At 43.3% G+C, this 25,472-nt stretch overlaps 1 long non-coding RNA gene across 1 annotated transcript; it reads left to right on the top strand.

The window, feature by feature from the left end:
- The first annotated feature begins 230 nt into the window (after window positions 1-230).
- Window positions 231-7,602, top strand: LOC121817894 (uncharacterized). Its single transcript, XR_006057989.2, has 2 exons — window positions 231-6,356; window positions 6,538-7,602. It is a non-coding gene; the product is annotated as an uncharacterized LOC121817894 (long non-coding RNA).
- Window positions 7,603-25,472: the final 17,870 nt, after the last annotated feature.

Genomic DNA, 25,472 nt, shown 5'->3' on the forward strand with positions numbered 1-25,472 from the left:
TTTGAGGGCATCTCTGACGGCTCAGGGGTAAAGAATTTGTCTGCAAAGCCAAGAGACATGGGTTTGAACCCAAGGTAGGAAGACCTGCTGGAGAAGGAAATATCCACCCACTCCAGTGTTCTTGCCTTAGAAATCCCATGGACAGAGGAACCAGGTGGGCTACCTTCCATGGGGTCACAAGAGTCAGACACAGCTTGGTGAGTAAACTACCACCACATGTATGCGATTACAATGTTGTGGGGTTTTCCCCTGATATACAGCAACTATGTGGCTTCCCAGGTGGCACTAGTGGTAAAGAACTCACCTGCCAATGCAGGAGACATAAGAAATGCAGCTTCGGTCCCTGGATCAGGAATATCCCCTGGAGTGGGGCATGGCAACCCATTCCAGTATTCTTGCCTGGAGAATCCCACAGACAGAGGAGCCTGGTGGGTTATAGTCCACGGGGTCATAAAGAATCAGACACGACTGAAGTGACTTAGCTAGCTAGCTATACAGCAGCTATATTCACTTGTACATTGGTGTTTGTATTCTTTTTTGGGTTCTTTTCCTATATAGGTTATACAGTGTTGGGTAGGGTGCCTTGCGCTATACAGTGGATACTTGTGGCCTGTTTTATAAACAGTAGTGCATATATATTAATCTGAACCAGCTAGTTTCTCCCTGCCTGATGCCCCCCCATCCCCCACCCCCCCCCACCCTCCCCCGGTTTTTTTCTTGGCAACCATAAATTTCTTTTCTAAATCTGTGAGGCTGTTCCTCTTTGGAAAAGAAGTTCATTTGTATTCATTTTCAGATTCTTCCTAGAAGGGATATCATATGATACTAGTCTTTCCTTGTCTCTCTTGCTTCACTTAGCTTGATTATCTCTACTTTGCTCCCTGCGGCAGCTGATGTCATTATTACATCCCTCTTCCTGGCTGAGCAATATGGCACTGTGTTTATGTACCCCATCTTCTTTATTCATTCATCTGTCCTTCTCCATTTAGGTTGCTTTCGTGTCTTGGCTATTGTATCTACTGTGGCCATGATTGTAGGGGTGCAGGTGTCTTTGAACATTTTGGAATTCTTCAAATCTACACCCAGGCAGGAGATTGCAGGGTTCCATGGTTCTTGTGCTTTCTAACTGTGGTGTTGGGGAAGACTCTTGAGAGTTTTGGATAGCAAGGAGATCAAACCAGCCAATAATAAAGGAAATTATCCCTGAACATTCACTGGGAGGACTGATGCTGAAGCAGGCCTCTGACCTTGCCTCTAACTGCCTGGACACTGCCCTGACTGCCTGCTGTGAGTGCAAGACTTGTGGCACCACAGATAAGATAATGGACAAATCTTGCAATTGTTGAGCCCCTAAAGGGGGGCTGGATGACCAAGCCCCAGGCTGAACAACATTCCATTTTCAAGACAAAACAAACAGTATTAACATGACACCAGAGCTACCATTTGCTCACAGATTGATGAAGATATCAGTTTGTATCCTGGGATTATCAGCAGGATCCCTGAACTGCAATCTTTGAACTCAAACCCACAGAGTGGATTTACTGCCTGGGACCTTTTCCCAACTGGGACTCCAGATGTGCTGTGACATAGGGCTTCCCAGAGCCATTTGAGTCTGAATGTTGGTCAGAACCCAATTTGATGATGTAGCCTCTGCTGTTTTTATTTCTGTTTTCTTTTAATGTTAGTATATTGAAAGTCAGCCAGAAAATTCTCTAATAATTATTGGTATTATTTATTTATATAGAACAAGTGGCCTATTTTGTTACCAAATCCTTTGAACCTGAGACAAAAGTGAAAAACGAAAGTGAAAACTTTCAACAAAACAATAGCCCCCGCTTTTTTTTTTTTTCTTTTGGCTAAGAGGTTATTTGTATTTTTGATGAAGCTACAAGAGCTGTTTATGTGTGTTACAGACCAATTCATCTCGGGTATCTTTGTCTGCCAATGTTTTTCCTATTCTGAGGGTTGTCTTTGTCTTTCCTTTAGGATTTTCTTTGCTGTGCAAATGATGTTGAGATTAATTTTCCCATTTTCTTATTTCTGGTTTATTTTCCATTATTCTACGAAGTGCATGCGATTGATGGCAAAGAGTGTCCTTCTGAAATATTCCTCTGGAATTTCCCAGGATCTGTGCTTACACTTGGAACTTTATATTACTTGGAATTTCTTTTGGTGTATGGTGCTGTTGCAGGAAGGGGGACCCCTTCCAGGGCCCAAAAGTGGGCTCTTGTCTAACACTCAGAAATGAATTGTCTGAGGAGACACATGTGCTGACAAAGCAAGAGATTTTATTGGGAAAGGGCACCCGGGTGGAGAGCAGTAGGGTAAGGGAACCCAGGAGAACAGCTCTGTCAAATGGCTTGCAGTCTCAGGTTTTATGGTGATGGGATTAGTTTCCAGGTTGTCCTTAGCCAATCATTCTGACTCAGAGTCCTTCCTGGTGGTGCACACCTTGTTCAGCCAAGAGGGATGCCAGAGAGAAGGATTCTGGGAGGTGGTTGGACAGGTGGTGTCTCCTTTTGACCTTTTCCAAACTCTTCCGGTTGGTGGAGGCTTATTAATTCCCTGTTCCTTACCAGGACCTCTTGTAGTAAAATAACTCATGCAAATGGTTACTATGGTGCCTGGCCAGGGTGGGCAGTTTCAGTCATGTGCTTTCCCTAACAGTGTTAGCTAGTCTTCCCATCTCATCCTGTTTTGCACAATTTGAGGAACCTCCACGCTGTTGTCCATCATTGCTCTTACTAAGGTCCGTCCTCAACGTCAATGGAGATGAGTTCACTTTTGTCCACACCCTCTCCACAGCTTACTGTCTGTGCAGTTTCTGACAATGGCCATTCTGACTGGTGTAAGGTGATAGATACCCCGTGGTACTTTGGATTTCCATTTTTTGAACACTTAGCAATGTTGACAACTTTTCATGGGACTTGTTTAGAACGGAGTGATTGAAACTTGCCTATTGAAATTGGCTTCTTGACAGTCTGCCCAAGTTGCACTTCCTTTTCATTGACCAGCCCTAGAACACTTTGTGAGGGGAGGTATTTCCTACTGGCTGTCTTGTGGTCCTTATGAATATGGAGTGCCCATCCACACACCTTTGCAAGTAGTTTTATGGCAGAAAGCCAGAAGGCAACCACATGTCTTCAGGCCTCACGCTGATTGTTTTTCTGCTATAATTTCATTGTGATTGTATGTTGTAGTAGATTTGTGTTGTCCTGTTTGTTTCCAGTGTACAAGAACTTGATTCAGTTCCACTTAGACATTCATCTATTCTCTTTCGGGTTCTTTTTTACTGTGAGGTGATTACACTGTGTTCTCTAGCCTTTCCTATGGTATTCAGTAGGTCCTTTTGGCTTCTTCATTTGATATCTATTAAAGTGTATGTCATGGTCTGTGCACGGGCTGGAAAAGAATTTTCAGATGGGAGGCAGAATGAGAAGGAATTAAAGTTTATTGGAGTGGGAGACACTGTCAGAACAGCGGGTGGGCTCAAGGGAGAACTGATTGAACAGGGGTCCTTAGTCCACATTTATACCCAGAGTTCAAGGAGTGAGATAGAGGTCTTGCAGGTCATTTGCCAGTTGGATGAGGCACATATACTGGGTGGGGGAAGAGTAAGGCAAATACCTTCTCCCTGTGTGGGTAGTGGGGGAAACAGGTTATACTGTTCAGGAAGACCTGAAATTCATTCTGCCTTAACATTTTCTTTCTGAGAATCATAAGTTGGTTTTGGAAGTCTGTGAGACTATTTCTCTTGTGTAAATGAGTGCCATTTGTCACGCAAGTGTATGTTCCTTGGTTCTTTGTCTTGTCACAACAAAGATTTGGAGTGACGGACATTAAAGCCCCCTCGGCGTGTCACAGCTCTCGGGTCTTAGACAGACCATGTTATAGATCTCAGGTCTTGAAAGGACCACGTTAAAGCTCTTAGACAAATCAGTGTTACAGCTCAGTGTTATAGCTCTATTTTATTTAGAAGATAGCAGGAAAATCCATCTCTGAGGCGTGAGGGCACATTGATCCAAAGATGCGAAGAGAAGAGCACCCCAGCGCACAGGGGAGAGAGAGAGAGAGCTGGCTTGGGCTCCTCTTTTTATATGTTTCTCTCTCCCTGGGCCTGTCCTATGTAAATTGGGCCAGCCAGGAGTGTTGTTTGTTTTACCTCAGGTCCAGTCCTCAGACCTTCTTTTGTTCTATTTTTGCGGGCTTTTCCCTTCTTTGTCTTTTAGCCACAGCCATTTTGGACTCCTTTTCCCTATTCTACCTACCTAACACTTTGCATGAATTTTTAGATTCCATCAGTCAGGGTTATCTTATGCTATTTTTCTCTCTCACTTCCCTTAGTATCCCAGTCTCTGGGTCCATTCATGCTCTGGCCACTGGCATTATTCTGTGCTGTTTGATGACTTAGCAGGATTCCAGTGGAGAGGTGTACCTCTTAGACTTCAATTTCTGTTTCTGGACAATTGGTTTGGCTGTTGTAAATCATGCTGCCCTGAAAGCAAGAATGTGTGTGTCATTTCAAATTCTGGTTTTCTCTGGATCTAAGCCGAGGAGTGGGACAGTAGAATAGCTCGATCAGAAGTGTCGACTAAAATTTATAGTCACAATCTGAAAGTAGAGAGTTATTTTATTTGGTGTAATGTGTAGGACTCTGAGCCCAGGAGATAGCATCTCAGTAGCTCTGAGAAACGTGCTACAAGGAGGCAGGAGGGGGAGTCAGGCTGTATGCAAGTTTGCAACAGAGGCAGCAGGTATTCCGAATATCAAAGATCAGGTATACATTCTATGTATGGGGAGTTGCAAGCCTCTGAGCTCACTGAATTCTTCCTTTCATATGCCTCTCAGCTATCTGGCGCGAATCCTGTGTCCTTGTTCACCTTGCTTCTTGCATTCCCCAGCTCCTCAGCAGTCACCCTGAGGGTTGGCAGCATCTGAAGGATCGCAGTTAGGGGCACCCTCATTCACATTTGGAGGCCAGAAATAGCTGATGGCTGTGACACGTCCTGTTTATTAATATTGCAGGAGGTATTTTCACTTCAAAGAAGGTTACCCTATGCCTAGTCGTTGTTTGTTTGTTTTTTTAAAGAAATTCCTATGCTGCTTTGCATATTTCCTGTACCCATTTGCATCCCAATGAAGAGAAAAGGAGGATTCTTTTTTCCCTAAGCCCTTTGTGGGACTTAGTTTCAGTAGATCTTTTTGATCCTGGTCTTTCTGGGCAATATGAAGTGATTCCTAGTGGTGGGCTTGATTGGCCCCATTTTAGGAGGTAGTCATGTGTGATAGGGCCCACATGGGGTCTCATTGATAAGATGGCTCATTATGTCGACCTCGCAAACAAACAATAAATCATAGTGATCCTTGAGACTGACCAAACTGCCCAAATGGCATCCTGTTGTCTCACTGGCGCCTATCTTCTCAAAGCTGTGAGACCACCATATTCCAGACCTCCGGCTACATGACCATCCCTTCAGAGAATTTTTCATTGGGGGGGTAGAAGAAGGACTCCGTTAGAAAGGGAGGACGCTGGTTCTTCTTAAGGGCCAGTCACCGTCTCTTTTCCCTCTAATAAATTTCCCTTTTCTTACCTGACTGCCTGGCTCACTGTCTTTTTCTCTGCCCTCACCTTACAACGAGGAGTATGTTTCCAGGTGCTTTTGGACTGGGATCCTGCTTTGAATTCTTTTTCGATGATTTTTCCCACAGATGTTACTTGAAGGGAAGGAATCATTTGCAGCCTCTCAGGCCTTTTGAATAAAATTAGGCTGGTGGCTTGGTCAGTAAAGAATCTGCGTGCTATGCCAGAGACCAGGGTTCAGTCCCTGGGTCAGGAAGTTCCCCTGGAGAAGAAAATGGCAACTCACTTCAGTTTCTTGCCTGGAGAATTCCATGGATGGAGGAGCCTGGTAGGCTACAGTCCATGGGGTCACAAAGAGTTGGACATGACTGAGCACAGGCCTTTTGAATAGTAAGACTCCTTGAGGACTGGTTTTAAAGTTGTTTTACCGGACACAGCCACAAGGTGGCAGCAGTTCTTCATGCCCAACTCTGGTTCCTTGGAAAATCCTGTCCATGGATTGTCACTTAGAGTGGAATACTTTGCCCACCTGATGCGAAGAACTGACTTATTGGAAAAGACCCTGATGCTGGGAAAGACTGAAGGCAAGTGGAGAAGGGGACAAAAGAGGATGAAATGGTTGGATGGCATCACTGACTTGATGGACATGAGTTTGAGCTCCAGGAGTTGGTGATGGACTTGGAAGCCTGGCTGCTGGCAGTCCATGGGGTCGCAAACAGTCGGACGCAACTGAGCAACTGAACTGAAATGATCAGCACAGCTTTCAATGTTGTTGGTATGGAAAATGGCCACAAGGCGGCAGCATTTTTTCATGTCCCTTTCTTTTTTCTTTTTCTTTCTGTGCAATTTCATTTTGATCTTATATTGGAATAGAGTTGATTTCCAATGTTGTGTTTGTATAAGGTGTACAGGAACTTAATTCAATCATGCATAAATGCATATTTATTCTTTTTCAGGTTCTTCTTTCCATATACAGAAGATCCTAAAAAGTACTGGAGAAGCAAAAGTCAGAGAAGAGAATAAAAATGCAGCAAGAAGTGGTGAAGATGTTGGAAACAAACACAAAATCCAAGAAATGTAATCCAGTAGAAGCAGGGCTCTACAAATTTAAAGCATGGAAAGTGGATTCTGGCATTCTTTTACAGTGGGTGCATTTTCCCTAGGAAACTGCCAGAGAAGACACCCACCGTGCCTATTGGCTTTGATTTTGAAATGGAGAAAAGAATCAAACAGCGAGAAGCAAAGAGGGTATTGGAGGATAAACAATTTAAATTTAAGCAAAGACTTGCCCTATGGTATCTTGTTAGGTGTTGTGGGTGTTCCCGGTAAGAAAGAAATTCCACTCACTGTCCCCAGGACTCCTGCCTTTGTTTGGAAAAAGAGAACCCCCAAACCCAACAAAGACGAAGAGGATGAGAAGCAGCCCGTAGTGATAAGAGCTCAACAATTGTCTCATTACAGAGTACCTTTTAAGCCCAAAATCCCGGTGAGGAGAACTGTGGAAATACACTGTTTCTCTTTTGATTTAAAAAAGTCACTTACAGAAAGAGAAGAAAATAAAACAGCTGCAGAAAGGGGAGGTGCCCAAGTTCTAGGAGCTTCCTTTGCCTCATTTTACCACCATTAACCTGCAGCAGAAGGTGAAGAACACAACTCAGGTTGAGCCTTCTTCTTAGAGTCTGGCAAAAGAGGAGCCTGAATGCAGAGACTTGGGTTCTCTCCGTGCCCTGGTGACAAAGAAGGCCCCTCCTGGTGTGATGAAAAGAGCAGCTCTGATTCCCAGATAGTGTCTGCAGCCGAGTCTAGCGGTGGAGTTGACTGGAGAACTTGGGTGGTACCCACTTAGTCAAGGGCTGCTCACTTAGAGTAATTTTTGTGGCTTCCATCCTTCTCCTCTTTTTTATATAAGCCAGAATATATAGTTGATTTAGTTTGTAATTTATTCACTTAAAGTGTAATTTTTACTGCTTTTATCCTTCACTACTTATATTTAAATTTAAAAATAAAGATACTTGATTGAATTTATAGTTTATGTCTGATTCTTTCCTCTTCTCTGTGCAAAATGAATTTGAGGTTAAGGAGCCCTTTGCTTTGAGGGGGAGCCTTGTTAACCCCCTGACGAGGAAGAGACTGGACTGATGTGTCCCTCACCGAGGCTGTCTGCCGGCTTTGGGCGGAGCTGCTGTTCAGGTACCTTCTTCCCTTGTTGGTTCTGACAGTGAGGGAACACTGAGCAGGACATGTTTTAAGTCCTCCTGTGATCTGGGCTGGAATCAATATGTTTGTCTTACTAAAAATTAAAAGAGGCAGTTCCATACTCCTCTCAACAGTGATTGTTAGCATTTACGTCTCATCAGCACCGTGAGTGAGCTCTTTCCTCCGTGTCTTCTCCACCATTCACCTTTGTAGACTGAGGATGGCCTTTCAAACAGGTGCAGTCTTCCCTCGCTGTGTTTTTGATTTGCACGTCTCTAACAATTCCTGATGTGCAGCACATTTTCATGGGCTTTGATTTTAACTAGTGTGTGGAATCGACTGTGGAAATTTTCTTCTTTACAGTCTGCCCAGTTTTAACTTATTTTCAATTAGTTACCCATGGAAATTTTTAAAGTGCTGGTGTCATCAGAACCCTTGTGAATATGAAGTGTTTATGTCTTGCAGTGAAATAAAAAATAGTTTTCTTTTTCTCTTTTGTCTTTTGAGTCCGTGTCTACTTTAACTGTTCCTGATCTACAGTCTGCATTGATAATTAAGTTTCCTTCTTTTCAGAAGGCTAACCTGTTATGTAAGCTATATCCTGCAACTGTGTGTATGCATGCGCCCGTGCACGCGTGTGTGCTAGTTGCTCAGTTGTGTCTGACTCTTTTGTGATCCCATGGACTGTAAGCTCACCAGGTTCCTCTGTGCATGAAATTCTCAGGCAAGAATACTGGAGTAGGTTGTCATACCCTTCTCCAGGGATATCCCACACCTATCACCCTCTAACTCTGCATGAGCCACACTTTGCATCTATTACCTTTTGATTTTATGCTAGTCACATCCTGATGCTTACCTTCATGGTACTCTCTCTACAAACCTCCCCTTATAGTTTGTTTTTCCCTCATTTTGCATTACAGAAAGAAAGTTGCAATCCACAAAAGACAATGGACCCACCTCCTGGGACTGCCTGCCAGACCCAAGTTACTGGGCTCTCTGACGCCAGCCTATTGACTGTTTTGAAACAATGTAAAAAGAAAGAGTACAGGATCCTTAAATGTTTGTTCTTTATCTCCAGCCTCTGACTATGAGCCCCAACTGTGTGATCCCCTTGATTCCCCATGAGGGGGGGGAGACACAGTTCTTGAGGCACAAGTCTACGTGTTCTCTCCTCTGCCAGCTTGGGGATTAAAGTCATCTTTCTATTTCCGCCAAAAAACATTTATTTCTACAAAGGTATAAGGGTCCTATTTTCTTGTTCCTTTTTGCATTGTTTCAAAACAGTTAATAGGTTAATCTTCTGAAAAGAAGAAAACAGTTATCAATGCAGACTGTAGATCAGCAACAGCTAAAACAGAGAAGGAATCAAAAGGCCAAGGAGAAAATACTTTTTCTTATTTCACTTGCAGCATAAGCGATAGCTTTAACGTTTCTGTTGTGGGAAATGGCCACAAGGAGGCAGGATTTCTTCATGCCCTGCTCCTGTTACTAGAGTAACCAGAGCCTTAGGGTTACTCCTAGTCCATGATTTCTTCTGACACATGCCAGAAGCCTGTGTCTCGTTAATCCTTGTGTTTGTTTTTTTTTGTTTGTTTTTTTTTTTTAAGTTAGTGTTTACTTTCTTTGGGCGATAGCCGACTTACAATATTGTGTTTGTCTGTGTAGAGATTCTTTGTCAGTTATTCCCATACACATATTGATTCATCTTTGTTTTTTCACATACACATTATTATAGAGTGTGTAGCATACCACCCTTTCTAAAATAGGTCCATGTTGATTCTATAGTCTATATGTATTTGTGAGTATAAATGAATCCCAGCCTCCTAATTTATCCCTTCCACCCCCGACTCCCCTTCGGTAACCATGTTTGTTTCCTAAGAGTGTGCGTGTATTTTCCTTTTATAAAATAGCTCATTGGTATCAGTTTCTCCTTCTGAAGTACTTCACTTACTGAGACTGTTCTAAATTAATCTATGATTGTTCTAGACTATCCCTGCAAAAGCCACAATTTTTTTTCATGGCCAAATCATATTCCACTCTATGCATATATGACTTCTTTATTCATCCATCTGTCCACGTACATTTTGGTTACTTCCGTGTCTCAACTGCTGTAAATGCTGCCACAGAGCATGACTGTGAGCATTGTTTTTCAGTCGCTACTTCTATTTTGCAAAACCGAAATAGCCCCCATGAGACACTCAGTCCCCATTCCCCTCCCTCAGCCGCTGGCACCCACCATCCTGCTTTCTGTGTCTATGGAGCCAACTGCCCTGGAGGCCTTCTTTGAGTGGACTCAAGCATCATTTTTTCTTCCCTGTCTGCCTTATGTCACTAAGCATAAAGCCCTCAGGATTTATGCACACTGTAGCCTGTATCAGAACTGCCTTCCTTTCAGGCTTGACAACATTCAGTGTGTGGATGGACCATGGTCTGTTTGTCCGTTCTGTCGAGGGACACATGGAATATCTACATTCATCTCTCACATCTTTTAATATTTGTGGAATAACTTCAGAAAGTCCCATGATCCAAAAGTCATTCACCATTAACTATTTTATAAACTTCTTATTTTGAAAACCATCAAAGCTCAGAAGAAGTGCAGGATGTATGTGAAATTCACTTGTGTTTAGGAACGAACGCTTCAGGGTATTCATTTTATTCCCCAGTGTGTGTGCCTTGCGTGTGCGTGCATCTGTTTGCAGACATGTGCTATTCGTGTGCATGGTGTGGGTAGGTGTGCACGTGCATATATGTGTGCGAGCATATATGTGTGTGAGGGTGGTGGTGGGTCATGGGATTGGGGCCTGGAGCCTCAGGTGGGCAAGCAGGCTCAGGTGGCAGCTCCCCATGGGTTCTCTGCTCTGATGACATCTATCCCTACCTCTGCCCACATTCTCTGCTTGGATGCAGCCTGGTGCCCTGTGGGCGTCAGCCCCAGCATGAAGTCACCTGACCAGGAGCCTAGGAGGTGTCAGCCCCCTCCCAGCCCCCCAGGCGGCGGGGAAGCAAGACCTGAGTGCGCTCCACCCAGAACTGACCTTCAGGATGGACGGACTGGCTCTCCACGCCAGACCGTGAGGGACTGTCCTTCCTGGGCATCAGGGGCAGCGCCGCCTGCTGGAAGCCTGCGATGCTGCAGCCGGGCCACTTCCAGTCTGTCCGAAGGACACTGGGCTGGGCTCCAGGACATTCCTGTCTCTCCCCTGGATCCTGACCACCACGTGGCTGCAGAACCTGGTCGCAGTTTTGTTTTGCTCCGTTGAAACGTTTAGTGACAAAGCTTTTGTTCTGTTTCCTAATGTGGATGAAGTATGGAGCCCAGTAATGATTTCTTCTTCAAGAAAGTTACATCCAAGTTCCCACACGCCAGCGAGCCCCTGTGAGACAGTGAGAGACCCCAAGCATGTGACTTGTGCCTCCTGGGAGCACAGCCCTAAGCTACTTTGAGGCTGACCAAGTTCTGTCTGCATGGTAGATTCAGACCTCCCCAAGTCCTGTCTACACTGATTATGTTTAGATGAGATCGTGTGCTTCTACAATGAGAGCATTTACACCTGACTGGGTTCTCTGTGCGGTAGGACGTGGAGGCCTGGGTAAAGACCTGGCCTGGCCTCCATCCTGGAAAACTCCGTGCCTGCATCTGAATGTCAGTGCTCAGATGTCTGGGGTCTGGATCTGAGATGGGTTTCTCTGTTTAATCGTGCTCCTCTCTGAATGGGGTTCCATGGCTCTCCCAGGGGTCAGTGTTGAGGTAGGGCTCTTAGGCTTTCCCTCTGACAAGTGCACCTTCCCTGGGTCTCATTGAGACACCTCAAGTCGGCTCCCTGCTTGATGTCGTTCAGTCTCTAAATCGTGTCCGACTCTTTGTGACGCCATGGACTGCAGCACGCCAGACTTCCCTGTCTTCCACTATCTCCTGGTGTTTGCTCAAACTCACGTCCATTGAGTCGGTGATGCCATCCAGCCATCTCATCCTGCGTTGGCAGGATGTGTCTCCTGCACTGGCAGGTGGATTTACCCCTGAGTCACCAGGGAAGCCCTCAGCCATCTGTAGTTAAATAAGCCTCTGCGTGATTCTGTTGTGTTCTAAAGTGTGAGAACCACTATTACAAGATGTCGGTAGAGCTGTGATGAATGGACCTGGGGAGGAGCCTGTGGCAGCAAGATGCCAAAGATAAAAATGTGTTGATTGATTTATGGCAAAACCAATACAGTATTGTAAAGTAAAATTAAAAAAAAGAAAAAAAATGGGTTGAAAGAAGAGGGATTTCCTCTTCTAACCAGGGAGCCTACCTGATGTGTCTCGATGAGCCAGCATATGGTGGCTCACCAGCCCAGCATCTGGTGTGTTTTCTCTGCACCTCAACAGGACAACAAGTTTGAGCCTGCAGGAACCAAGGTAGTGTGTTCAACATTTTCATGACAGCTGTAAAAACAGTTAATATCACACAAAAGCAAAGGGAAAAGAGGAGGATTTCTCTGGAACAAGTGTCGGGGGAGGAGAAACACCCTACACTTCTTTCTACCAAGCCAGGAGGTTATAGGAACTTGCTCATTTCCACTATAGGGGCTCAACCAGCAGAGACCTGGTGTCCTAACCAAGGGTCATGGGAATCTGGGTGCAGGATCTAGGGAGAGGGGTCACCCTGAAGACTCTGGACTTGTGATCACAGGGGCAGGGTCTGGGAAGAGGGTTCACCCTGGAGACTGTGGACATGTGTCCCCAGTTTCAAGGTCTGGAGAGGGGGTCACCCTGATGACTGTGGAAATGTGACCCCAGGTACAAGATCTGGGAAGGAGGGGGTCATCCTGGAGACTGTGGACATGTGACCCCACTTTCAGGGTCTGAGGATGGAGTCACCTTAGAAATTGTTGATGTATGACCTTAGGTGCAGGGTCTGAGGGCTGTGTGGGTCTCACCCCTCTGCACCAGTCAGGGTCATGTGTACCCAGAAACCCCATCTCTGCCCTTTTCCTGCAGCGTGTCTTGTTGCCTCTGAGATTGCCAACATCTGAGTTGAGGGTGTTGCCCTGGTTAGCCTGTGGTCCTTTGTCTCCTCCTGTCACAGTCACATGAAGTCAGGCCCTTGGGGCAGCTGTGCTCCATGTTCTGCTGAGTGACCGATAACCCTTGGTGAGCTCTTTCTGAACCTCACTTGAGTCTGGCCCCAGCCCAGTGAAGCCTGTCCACCGACCCCAGGCTGTGAACCCCACTTGAGTCTGGCCCGGGCACAGGGAAGCCCATCCATTGACCACACGTTGTGGTGAAGGGAAGGAAGCGTGTGTTGTAGGTGCTAAGCAAGGAGTCCAGGGCACCCCGTGCTTAAAAGGCTCACACTCTCTGAAGACTTTCATGAGAAACTTCAAGACAAGGTTAAGGAGGGCGTTATGGAGTGGGTGATCTGCTCAGAGACCTTCTCCTGATTGGCTGGTGGTGAGGTCATCTGGAGTCAGCATCGTCACCTTCTGGTTCTAACGGGTCTGGAGTCTGTGTGCTTGTGGGCAGCATGCACTCAACTTCTCCACCTGGTGGGGGTATCAGCATGTATACGACAGCTCACAGGACACAGCTCAGAATATTATCTACAGCCATTGAGGAAGAACATAGGTCCTTGACTTTGTTTAATGGCTAATACTGTTTTGTCTTCTTTGACTGTTTTCCTCTCATGTTCTCACTTGAAAGAGGCTGCCTGTTCTCACTTCTCTGGTTAAATGTACTTTCTGAAACTCAGAGAAGCCTGAAAGTCTAAAGGTTTTTTACAGACAGGAGGCAGGCAGAGGACATGCTATGTTATCCCTTAAAATTTGATTGTTTTTTGGATTAACGGATTAATCAAGACTTCGTATGTTTTTCTCTTGTTTTATTCCCACCTCATCCTGGGAAGGTCAGTTTCACTAATTAAAGGACATGGTATGGATTTCCCTGGTGGTTCTGTGGCTAATACTCAGCTTTTACACTGCAGGGGACCCAGGTTCATTCCCTGGTCAGGGAACTAGATCCTACATGCAAAAGATCCCTCATGCCAGACTGGCCCCAGTCAAATATTATAATAAAATATATTACACATATAAATAAAAATTTCAATTAAAAATGAAATACTTGGTAAAAATTCACACGTAGCCATTCTTGCAAGTCCTTATTCAGAGAACACATGGCCGTGTTCCATGTCCACAGATGGGATCCCATGACAGTTAGAGAGATGTCACCAGACAAGCAGTGCCTGGAATACCTGAACTCCGAGAGGCAGTATTCTTGATAAACATGCAGGATTTGTGATTGCAGAGTTCATTCACTTATTTCACTCTTTCCTTAAATGTATGTCTGTGCTTGAAACAGAGCAAGACCCTGTGGTCCTTGCGCCCCCACATCATGTCCTCTGCCTGCCTTTTCTCTGTGGAAAACTTCAGTCAAAGAGTAACTCTCATCAGAGAAATGTGAAATGCTGAAACAAAGGAGAACAGTCTAAGGAGACTAAATAACAATAATATAGTCATTAAGCATCATCAAAGACCTTTTGCTCCTTCTCAAGGTCTGTAAATAATATTCTGAGTCACATCCTAGAGCTGTCTTGTAGATACCAAAACATCAGGTGGAGAAGTTAACTAAGAGATGTAGGTTCTTACATCTTTATGCATCCTTGCATAAAGAGGATATATGTATACCTTAGCTGATTCATTTCATTGTACAGGATATAGTCTGGTCATCTTTTTGATGACCAGTCTGTACCCAGGACATGAGCTGCCACAACTCAGAGAACTGGCCACAAAGAAATGGGAACAAACGGACCCTGGAACTGAAGAGTAACTGTACTTTAAACAAGTTAATGCTGGTCAGACTACCGGTGACCAATTTCAAGATGACTGTCAGATCTGACTGTGCTGTTTCTGCATCTATCCCCACCCCTGCTCCGTCTATTAAAGTTCTTACACCCTGCTTGTAGGGGAGGGAGGAGAGTCAACCTTTGGACAGACATCCAGCACCCCACCCCCCAAGCTGCTGGCATCTAAAATAAAGCAAACGTTCCTGTCCACCAACCTGGCCTGTTTGCTGCCTTTTGAGCAGCGAGCAGCCAGACCCCACGTACTCTTTCAGTAACATGCTGATTAATGATTGTTTTGATGAACAATTAGCTATTGGTTTAGGTTTATTTTACTGTTAACTATCTGTGGGTTTATGCATTCTGATATAAGCTTTATGCAAGGAGAAATATTTCTTGTTACTAATATGAACAGTATTGGGTCTATTAATTAATTAATTCATCTGGTATTAATTCATAGTTGATGTATTTACTATTGGTATTTAGGTGATGGTGTGACTGACGTTGAATGCTTTCGTAATCTATGGCAGCTTTTAAGCCAACTGGAGTGTTGCATATGCTTATTCTCTAGAGACGTCTGTTGTTGTAGTCATTGTTCGGTTTCCCAGCCATGTCTGATCTTTGCAACCCTATGCACTGTGCCCCACCAGGCTCTTCTGACCACGGAGATTCTCCAGGCAAGAATATTGGAGTGGATGGCCATGCCCTTCTCCAAGGGATCTTCCACACCCAGGAATCAAACCTACATCTCTTACGTCTCCAGCATTGGCAGGAGGATTCTTTACACTGCACTACCAGGGAAGCCCAGAGACACTTGTACCCTGTATCTAAAAACCTGCATCTAAAAACATGTGTCTTTTAAAATAACACTGAAAGTTATATTAAAAGTTATGTTTTTAAATAATGTTTACAGTTGAACTAAAGTTCTTTTCTGGACAACCAGCTATCACCAGGCTTATAAGGCTTATTAGCTCTACTCATAAATCACTGGATGAGTTTGTTCTTGTAACTCCATGAGCAGCTCCTCTGGCTCCAGGATATTTAGCTTCTTTCATCATCCTATATGGTACTTTATCTACAGCACCAGCTTTAAATTTCTATCTTCTACACATAGATGCTAAGTGAGTCTTTCATTTACTTATGAGAGTTGAATTGGTGGGAAGTTTGGGCTGATTTTAGCCAAAGTGTTTTGAGGTTTAAAATCTCCTCTAGGCTTCACTTGGACTTCCCTGGTGGCTCAGATGGTAAAGCATCTGTCTACAATACAGGAGACCTGGGTTCGATCCCTGAGTCAGGAAGATTCCCTGCACTTTGATCCATCCAAGCACACTTTCCAGGATGCTCATCTTATCAGGACTTATCTCTTATTGTATGTTAGGAGCTTATTAATGGGTTATGACGTTACTGATATTAGAGAAGGTGATTGTGTGTGCTTCATGATTCGATCAAGCTCTCTCTTCTTTGTTGACCCCTAAATTCTCCTTTGGTTTTTTTATTTCATAAAAACTTTTGTATAAGTTATGTTCCTGAGATACAAAATGTAGCCTACATCTTCCCCTCCCATGGGCTATGTCTTGACAGAACATCTGATAATTATGGTAATTATGCTTTCTGCTATTCCTCACCAGGGTTCCCCAAGGATGGGGTTTACCAGAGTATGTTGGTTATCAAACAGGCTCCTCTAGAGGAGCATGAATCACTGTCAAGTTCTCTAACTTTTAGACTGATGCTCATCCCATTCTGGTGAATAATTTTGTGTTATAATTATGTGAACGTAGGGTTAAGCAGAGAGGCATATCTAATCCCAATGTGGTGTAATCAGAAGTGTTAAAATCAGCTTGGTAGCTTATTTATATCTTTTTATTATTTTATTTTTTAATTTAAAAACTTGTCGTCCACTTTTTTGACATATAGCACCATACAATTTTAAAATATACAACATTAGTCAACTTACATACATGATAAAATAATGACCACAAAAAACTTAGTGAACATCCAATCTTATATGAATATATTAAATAAATAAGAAATATTTTTTGTGTGTGTTGAGAGCTCTTAAAACTCTCTTAACTTTCATATGCAATTTACACAGTGTTAATTTCATTTTGTAGCTTATTTTCTTTTAGCTATGGATTTTTACAGCTTCACTAGGACTTAACTTTATATTGAGGTAATCTTTAACATGCTTTACACTGGATTTCTACTGATGTGAGTCAATCTTAGGACGAAAGTGGCTGACATAAAATGTGCCAACCCTAATTTTTAGTTAATATAACTTACTCAGACTTCCTCTTGCGCTTGCTTAGTCTGTCAGTGGTGTCCGACTCTTTGTGACCCCATGGACTGCAGCCCGCCAGGTTCCTCTGTCCATGGGATTCTCAGGCAAGAATACTGGAGTGGGTTGCCATTTCCTTCTTCAGGGGATCTTCCCGACCCGGGGATGGAACGTGAGTCTTCTGTGTCTCCTGCATTGCAGGCGGGTTCTCTACCTGCTGAGCCTCCTCTTAGGGCTTACCTTTCATTCCAGCCATTTCCCACGGGGCAGGGTTACACAAGGCATAGTTTTTATGCACCTGGTATCTGCTCCTTTTAATCTTCTATGTTTAGAGACCATTCTCACTGGATTCAGATAATTACATGTGTAATTGTATCAATATTAGACATTAGTAGACTGGAACTTGTGTGTTTGTGGGGTTATTAAATCCATCCAGGCATTTACAGGGCTTCACTTTAATTATTAAGCTACATCACCAGGACTATCCCACTCATTACCATGAGTAGGACTTTGCATGTATAAGATTATGTATTTAAGTGATATATTGGTATTCAGCATAGTAGTTTGGGTTGGGTTAAAATTAGAATTGAAATATTTAATCTTTTTTTCTTTTGAAGATTATTAAAATATAATTTATTGCTTCTTTTGTTTGAGGTACAAGACAGGTTCAGAGGGATGTCTTTTTTTTTTAACATACATTACCTTTTTTATTGCGGTATAGTTGCTTTACAATGCTGTGTTGGTTTCTGCTGTACAATGAAGTGAATCAGGTAAGGTATACATATATCCTCTTCCACTTGAGCCTCCCTCCTCCCCATCCCACCCCACCAAGTGATCACAGAGCACAGAGCTGAGCTCCCTGTGCTAGATAGCAGCTCCCCACTAGCTGTCTATTTTACACATGGTAATGTATGCGTATGTCAATCCTCCTCTCCCAGTTCATCCCACCTCCTCCTTCCCTGACTGTGTCCGCAAGCCTGTTCTCTTAAGTCTGTGTCTCTACTGCTGCTGTAAGTAGGTTCATCAGTACCTCGAGTCAGCATTTTCCTTCAGTAGGCCAGGACACGGGGGCCAGGACACGGTTTCATTAGCTGGAGCACAGTTAGCTCCTCATGCTGTCTACTCCTTGCCCAGTGGCCAGAGACAGACTGATCTGGAGGGGAAGGGGCATGTATTCAGCAAACTAACTGGGAAATGAGACAGCAGGGGAGGCAAAATCATGATAATTTAAAGTAGCTCTGCCTGGTGGCTTTTGTTAAAAGCACAGAAACAGAAACCCAGTTCCAGGAGCCTCTCCAGGAGCCAAGCCTGCAGCTGACTTGGAGCATCTGTGTTAAACCCAGCCGTGCCACACTCAATGTGTCGCCACATGAGCATGTACATGGAGTTTGTTGATTTATTGGGCTTTCCTTGTGGCTCAGCTGGTAAAGAATCTGCCTACAGTGCAAGAGACCTGGGTTCATCCCTGGGTTGGGAAGATCCCCTGGAGAAGGGAATGGCTACCCACTCCAGTATTCTGGTCTGGAGAATTCCATGGACTATCCAGTCCATGGGATTGCAAAGAGTAGGACACAATTGAGCAACTTTCATTTTCATTTTGTCAATTTATTACAACTGCTACACTCAACAACGCTTTAATACACCGTGGGTATCTCTGCAGTTTGCTATTGTAAAATCATGCAGTATGTATGAAGATATAGCTCAGTTCAATTGTGGGTTTCCATTAAACAGCTTCAATTTACTCACCCATAAGATGAACTTTTAACCATGGTCAAAGTGGGCCTATCCCAGCTCATAAGATGGTTTTAAAAACCAAGTGACGTGATTCATTTATTTATCTATTTCTGGCTGTACTGGGTCTTCACTGCTGCTCCGGCTTTTCTCGAGTTGTGGCGAGTGGAGAATACCCTCCAGCTGTGGTGTGTGGACTTAAATTGCAGTCGCTTCTTTTGTTGCAGAGCACAGGCTCTAGGGCCCACCCAGGTTCAGCAGTTGTGGTGCACAGGCTTAGTTGCTCCACAACATGTAGGATCTTCCTGGGCCAGGAATTGAACCTGTGTCCCCTGCACTGGCAGGCGGATTCTTCATCACTAGACCACCAAGAAGCCCATGAAGTAACGTAAACACAAGAGAATTTTATGGAAGCCATACATGCAAACAATTCCAGTAGTTGAGATTCTTCAGAAGGAAGTAATGACCGTATAATTTCAGTTTTATACTCAAAGCTTTGCTTGCATAATATCTTAAAGTAACTTCTTAAAAACACAGCAATACACATGCCTCCAAACAGGAAATTGATGTAGTAGAATGCTGTGGAGAGACAGCAGGGAACTGTGGATTTATCTACACACACAGTAATCAGAAATATCATTAGTGGCTGTTTTCTCTGGGTAGTGGAATCACAGAAAATATCTAAAACTTTCTGATTGCTTTGCAGTAAGTTATGAATTTTCCCATATATGTATAAATTTGACAATTTTTTTAAAAAGAGAATACTTGAGGGAAAAAAAGTCAAAGTTTCCTTGTAAAACAGCATTTAGAGAGCTCTTCCCAGAATTTTCATTCTACAGAATTCCATTATTTGAGGCTTGCGGTAGAACGGTAAGTGCAAGGCCATTCCTGAGCACTATCAGAAAAGTCTGTTTAGCAAAATTATTGCCTTTTCAAATAATCACAGAAGCAAAAGAAAAGAATTTCTTTTCCATTTCCCATCATTATAAGTTCAAATTAAATTCTCTCTTCTCTTTGTTTCTTTGTTCTCACATCTGTGCTGTTTCTCTGTGGCTTAGAAGGGGATCATTTTGTGACACTGTGTTGTCTCCATGGAAACTCTAAGAAAATACAGAAAGAATTGGCCAACTTGGAGCGAACACAAACAGTGAAATCCATTCCTTTAGTCCTTTTGCGGGCTGTGATTGTCCAGTGCATCTCTGTCTTCTCCGGTTCTGATGCTGAAATGCTTCACCTCTAGGTTTGTACATCCTCAGCTACCTCTGAGACACAGTGTCCCTCCGACCCGAGGAGGAAGGGTTTGCTCCCTATATAACAGCACCAGCAAGAAAGTTGTTCTCATTTGGGCTAATGTGTCTGGAGACCCGAGGTAAAGGAAACAATGCTTTACCTGCTTTGTGTATTCCTTTTCTTTCTTCTTGATGGAAGCGAAGGTTCTGTAAATGTTATTGTATTCTATAAAGACTACTTAGAAAAAGGGTTTAGCCTTTCTTCTCTGCTACTGCTACTGCTAAGTCACTTCAGTCGTGCGACCCCATAGACGGCAGCCCCCCAGTCTCCCCCGTCCCTGGGATTCTCCAAGCAAGAACACTGGAGTGGGCTGCCATTTCCTTCTCCAGTGAAACTCAAATGAGAGCCTTTAAAAATGTAACTTCTCTCTTCAGGTAATGCAACAGTAACACATATATTGATGTGTGTGTAATATAGCATACACTTTGCTCAGATGGACTTATTGTTAGGGTCCGCAAGGGGCTCATAGTGTATTATTTAAAAATGATCCATTGTGCTGACCTGCCAAACAAGGGATGAAGTCACAGTGGCCACATTGCCCTGTGGCATCCTGTTTTTTTCCTTAAGGTGATATCCTGTTTTTCCTGCTGGTGCCAGTTTCTCAAGACTATGTGACCACCTGACCATGAGACCCCTCTGACTACATGATCACAAGACCCCAGCTGCGGGCTAAAGATAAACTAAGGCCCCCTCCCTTCAGGGCACAATTTCCCATCGATAGGGTGTAAGAAGGGTTGGCTGTAAAGGGAGAACACTGGTTCCTTTCTAAAGCCAGTCACTTGCTTTCTTCCTATAATAAATCTTTCTCTGCCTGACTGTCCGGCTCATTCTCTTTTTCTCCATGCTCACCTTATAATAGCAAAAATTTCAATGAAATTATTTAATATGTACCATTTTCAAAAATATGCCTTGTTGAAGACCAGCCAGTATATGAACTGAGTAGAAGCTCCAAAGCACTTCCCAAAGCCACACTTGCAAGAAAAAAATGTCATGGTAAATGTTCAGTGGTCTGTTGTCTGAACCGATCCATTACAGCTTTCTGAATCCCAGTGAAACTATTACATCTGAGAAGAATGCTCAGCAAATCAATGAGATGCACCGAAAACTGCAAGGCTTGCAGCCAGCATTGGTCCACAGAAAGGGCCGGGTTCTTCTGCATGACAGTGCCCCACTGCACATTGGCACAACTAACATTTCAAAAGTTGAACAAATTGGGCTGCGATGTTTTGTCTCATCTTCCATATTCACCTGCTGCTGCTGCTACTGCTAAGTCCCTTCAGTCGTGTCCAATTCTGTGCGACCCCATAAGTGGCAGCCCACCAGGCTCTGACCTCTTGCCAAATGACTACCACTTCTTCAAGCATCTTGACGACTTTTTGCAGGGAAAACGCTTCCACAACCAGCAGGAGGCAGAAAATGCTTTCCAAGAGTTCAGCATATCCTGAAGCATGGAATTTTTTTTTTTTTTTTTTTTTTTTGGTTACAGGAATAAACAAACTTATTTATCATTGGCAAAAATGTGTTGATTCTAATGGTTCCTATTGTGATTAATAAAGATATGTTTGGCATTGAAACATGTATACTATCATGTAAGAAACGAATTGCCCATCTAGGTTCGATACAGGATACAGGATGCTTGGGGCTGGTGCACTGGGATGACCCAGAGAGATGATATGGGGAGGGTGGTGGGAGGGGGGTTCAGGATTGGGAACTCATGTACACCCATGGTGGATTCATGTCAATGTATGGCAAAACCAATACAGTACTGTAAAGTAAAAATAAATAAATAATAGGAAAATAAATAAAGACACGTTTGAGCCTTGTTACAATGATTTAAAACTTATGGTTCTAAACCATATTTATGTTTGCCCCAACCTAATAGATGGACAACAGGCACATAATAAGATGCTCAGCATCACTAATTATAGGACATGTAAATCACTTGAAGTACCACCTCACACCAGTCAGAATGGCCATCGTCCAGCGCTTCTCGTAGATAGGACAGAAGTCAGGGGTCTTTATGTATCTTTGTACCTCCTTGTGTCTTTCACTCATAAAAATGATGAATAACAGAGAGGCAGAAAGTAGCATGATGTTTTGAAACGTTCTTAATTCTCATCAAATGAGAATTTCTAGCAAAGCATTTATTTTAGATAAAACTGAAAGATGGTATAAAACGTGAAATTACGAAAAGGAGGAACTGAAGGAGCTCTGATGCAAACATTGTTGAATTCGTTTGTCAATCACAGGAAGAGGGCACTAAATGTTTAATGGCATTTTAATTATGATAACCTCAGAATTAGATTTCTCCAGCAGTGTTAATGCTGAGGGAGGCTATTTAATGGAGGACATTTCTAAAATGTCATGTAGGTGGAATTTACATAGATAGGGGCAGTTATATACACATTCAGATAACTAACATTTGCTTTGCTAATATGTATCACTGTAAATATAAGACAGGACACAGAACAATAGATTAAAACATTTGTCGAACGAGTGAAACAGGCAAATTAGCTAGTTGCCATAGATTTTTTATTGGAAAATTGCTGAGTAGATCCAGGTGTGGTATGGTATTTTAAATTAGTATCTTCCTTTATCAGATAATTTCAATAATTTGACGATGTGGGAAAGAATCAGCACATCTTTTGTTTTCCGTAGTTTTTGATTGCATGAAAAGGGTGTTCAATATTCTATACCTGAAAGACTGGAAGGCTTTTAGTCCTCAGAGCAACAAGCAATGTGCTGTAACTCTGTTCCCTTGGGCACATGGAGCTATAGAACTTCCTATAAACCCAACTTCAATGCTGTTCCTTTGCTTAAGTCTCACCTCGCTGAGTAAGCTAGTAGTCATGCTACCTTCAAGGAGCATGGGTAAGCAAGTTTCATCTAGAGAGCTAGAGTGCATGCCCACAGAATTTCATGTAGAAAGAAAACAATCCCTCAGTCCAAAGCACAAGGTGTTGTCTGTTTAATAAACACAATGTGTGTCTTCTTGCTTAAACCCTTTAGTGTTGCAAGTTATTGTTCTTATCAACACTCTAATAAACCTTCAAGCAAGTCAGTATAATTAGGAGAAACCTTGGCTAGAAAAGGAGTCTATGTTCCCTGCCAGGAGAAAGCTCTAGATAATAATACTTGACCAAGAAATGTGTCCATTCCAGGCTGTGTGACTGCAGCAAATTGTTTCCCTTTTTCTTTCACATATTTATATTTGGACTTCCCAGGTGGCTTAGTGGTAAAGAATCCACCTGTCAATGAACGAGCCACAGGAGATACAGGTTTGATCTCTGGATTGGGAAGACCTCTGGAGGAGGAAATAGCAACCCACACCTGTATTCTTGCCTGGGGGAACCCCATGGACAGAGAAGCCTGGTGGATTACAGTCCATGGGGTCACAAAGAACACAAGTGACACAATCATTTAACAGTTTGCAAAGGACACAACTCAGCACTATCATTTAATAGTCTCAAAGGTCATGACTGAGCACAAGCATTTAATAGTTATTTTATTTCTTTTTTTTAAACCAAATTGTATAGAGAGAATAAAAGCTGATGCACAATTGAGTTCTCAGAAGCTAGAATGGATATTCAGCCTATTAAATTGATCATATCACCAAACATTAGCAAAGTCCTTCATATTCCAGTCTTATCAGCAAACTCATCGTCTGTATAGTTATTTAATAATGCAAGACCTGAGACAAAGCAGAAGCTGGGAACACACAGTTTGCTTTGATTTGAAGAATTTTTTTTTTTTAATCAAAACAGCATTTTCAATGTTAAACAAGAAATGGTGAAGCCCTCTAGCTCTTCAGGGCTGTAACTGTCAGTTCCTGATGGTTAGTTTTATTTTCAGTACTGCTTGCAAAGACTGTTTCAGAACAAATAGTTTGTGGGAGAGAGACTTCCCTGAGTGGCGTCTAAGACCAGGTCCAGGGCACTCTCTTACTAACATCATAAAAGACAGAACCCGAGTGAGCACTCCTGGATGGCAACTTACTCTTGGCCTGTGGATCCATCAGACTGGCTTTTACATGGAAATTCCTGAGGATGAATGTGTGTGATTTAATCTGCTTCTCAAACCCAGGACACTTGTACACTTGCTTGAGATTCCCAAGGAAAACAGAGATCATGAGAGGACAAAGCAAACTTCATCACCAACTCCTTTATGATGGTCTCCGGTGATAGACGCAACAACACGAAGAACATGCCTACCATCAGATGGTCCCCAGAGCCCAGGACCCCAGCAGGAGGACCACACCACAATCACAGGCCACCCAACTTGGAGTATCAGACCTTCACTTCCTACCACGTCTCCCAGCATGCAACGAGCATCACCCTCATGACAATGAAAGATGATCTGGAGCAAAGAGCCTGGACGGAGGAAACTGCGCTTGTCTCCTCACCTGTAAAAAGTGAGAGTCAGTGGCCTTATTCTGCACAACACACACACACAGAACATACGTGTGGAACACATACACAACACACCCAGAACACACAGAAAGAACACACACAGCACGCAAACACACACAACCTTTTTCATGGGAGTAGAGTGAGGGGAGGGCCTTGGTCCCTTTGGGCTGCTATAACAAAAGACACAGGCTTGGAGGCTTATAAACAATAGATGATTCTGGAGGCTGAAGCCCAAGTGTGGTTCGGATCAGGGTCAGGGTCAGGGTCAGGGTCGGGTCCACGTGGACCTCACAGAGAGAAAGGGGGAGGGGCTCCGTGGTCCTTCTATAACAGCACTGACCCCATTCCTGAGAGCTCCACCCTCACAATGAAGCGTCTCCCCTGGGCCCCACCTCCTAATACCATCACATGGGCATCAAGATCTAACGCGTAAATCTAGGGGAGACACAAACGTAGCAGTAGCTGAAGTGAACATCCCTGGGCCAAACTTTTGAGTTATTGCTTTTTCTATCTTGTTACTTAACAAGATAAATTTAAAAGCCAGATGTGATTAACCAGGATTATTATTCTTTTTAAAATTAATAGAAATGTTGCACCAACTTTGCATACTTAGGATAAACCACCCTTGATTGTGGTGTATAACTATTTTTATACATTGTTGGGTTCTATTTGCTAATATTTTCGTGTAGATTTTTCTGTTTATGTTCATGAGAGATATTGGTCTGTAGTTTCCTTTCATTTTATAGAATTTACTTTTGGCTGTGCTGGGCCTTCATCACTGTGTGGGATTTTCTCTAATCGCGACAAAGCGGGGTTACTCTCCATTTGTGGTGCGTGGGCTTCACATTGAGGTGGCTTCACTTGTGGAGCACAGCTCTAGAGCACAGGTTCAGTACTTGCGGTGCATGAGCTTAGTCGCTCTGTAGCATGTGGAGTCTTCCCAGACCAGGGATAAAATCTGTGTCCCCTGCATTGGCACATGGATTCTTATCCACTGTACCAACAGGGAAGTTCATTAGATGACTCTTGTTGTTTTAAATTTGTTAAGGTGTGTCTGTGGCCCAGAATGTGGTATGGTATATCTTTGTGAATCCTCCATGTGAGCATGAGAATGATGTGTATTCTGTTGTTGCCATAATTAATAGATGTGAACTGTATCCAGTTGATGAATGCTA

This window comes from Ovis aries, chromosome 24, assembly GCF_016772045.2.
Source record: "Ovis aries strain OAR_USU_Benz2616 breed Rambouillet chromosome 24, ARS-UI_Ramb_v3.0, whole genome shotgun sequence".
Lineage (NCBI taxonomy): Eukaryota > Metazoa > Chordata > Mammalia > Artiodactyla > Bovidae > Ovis > Ovis aries.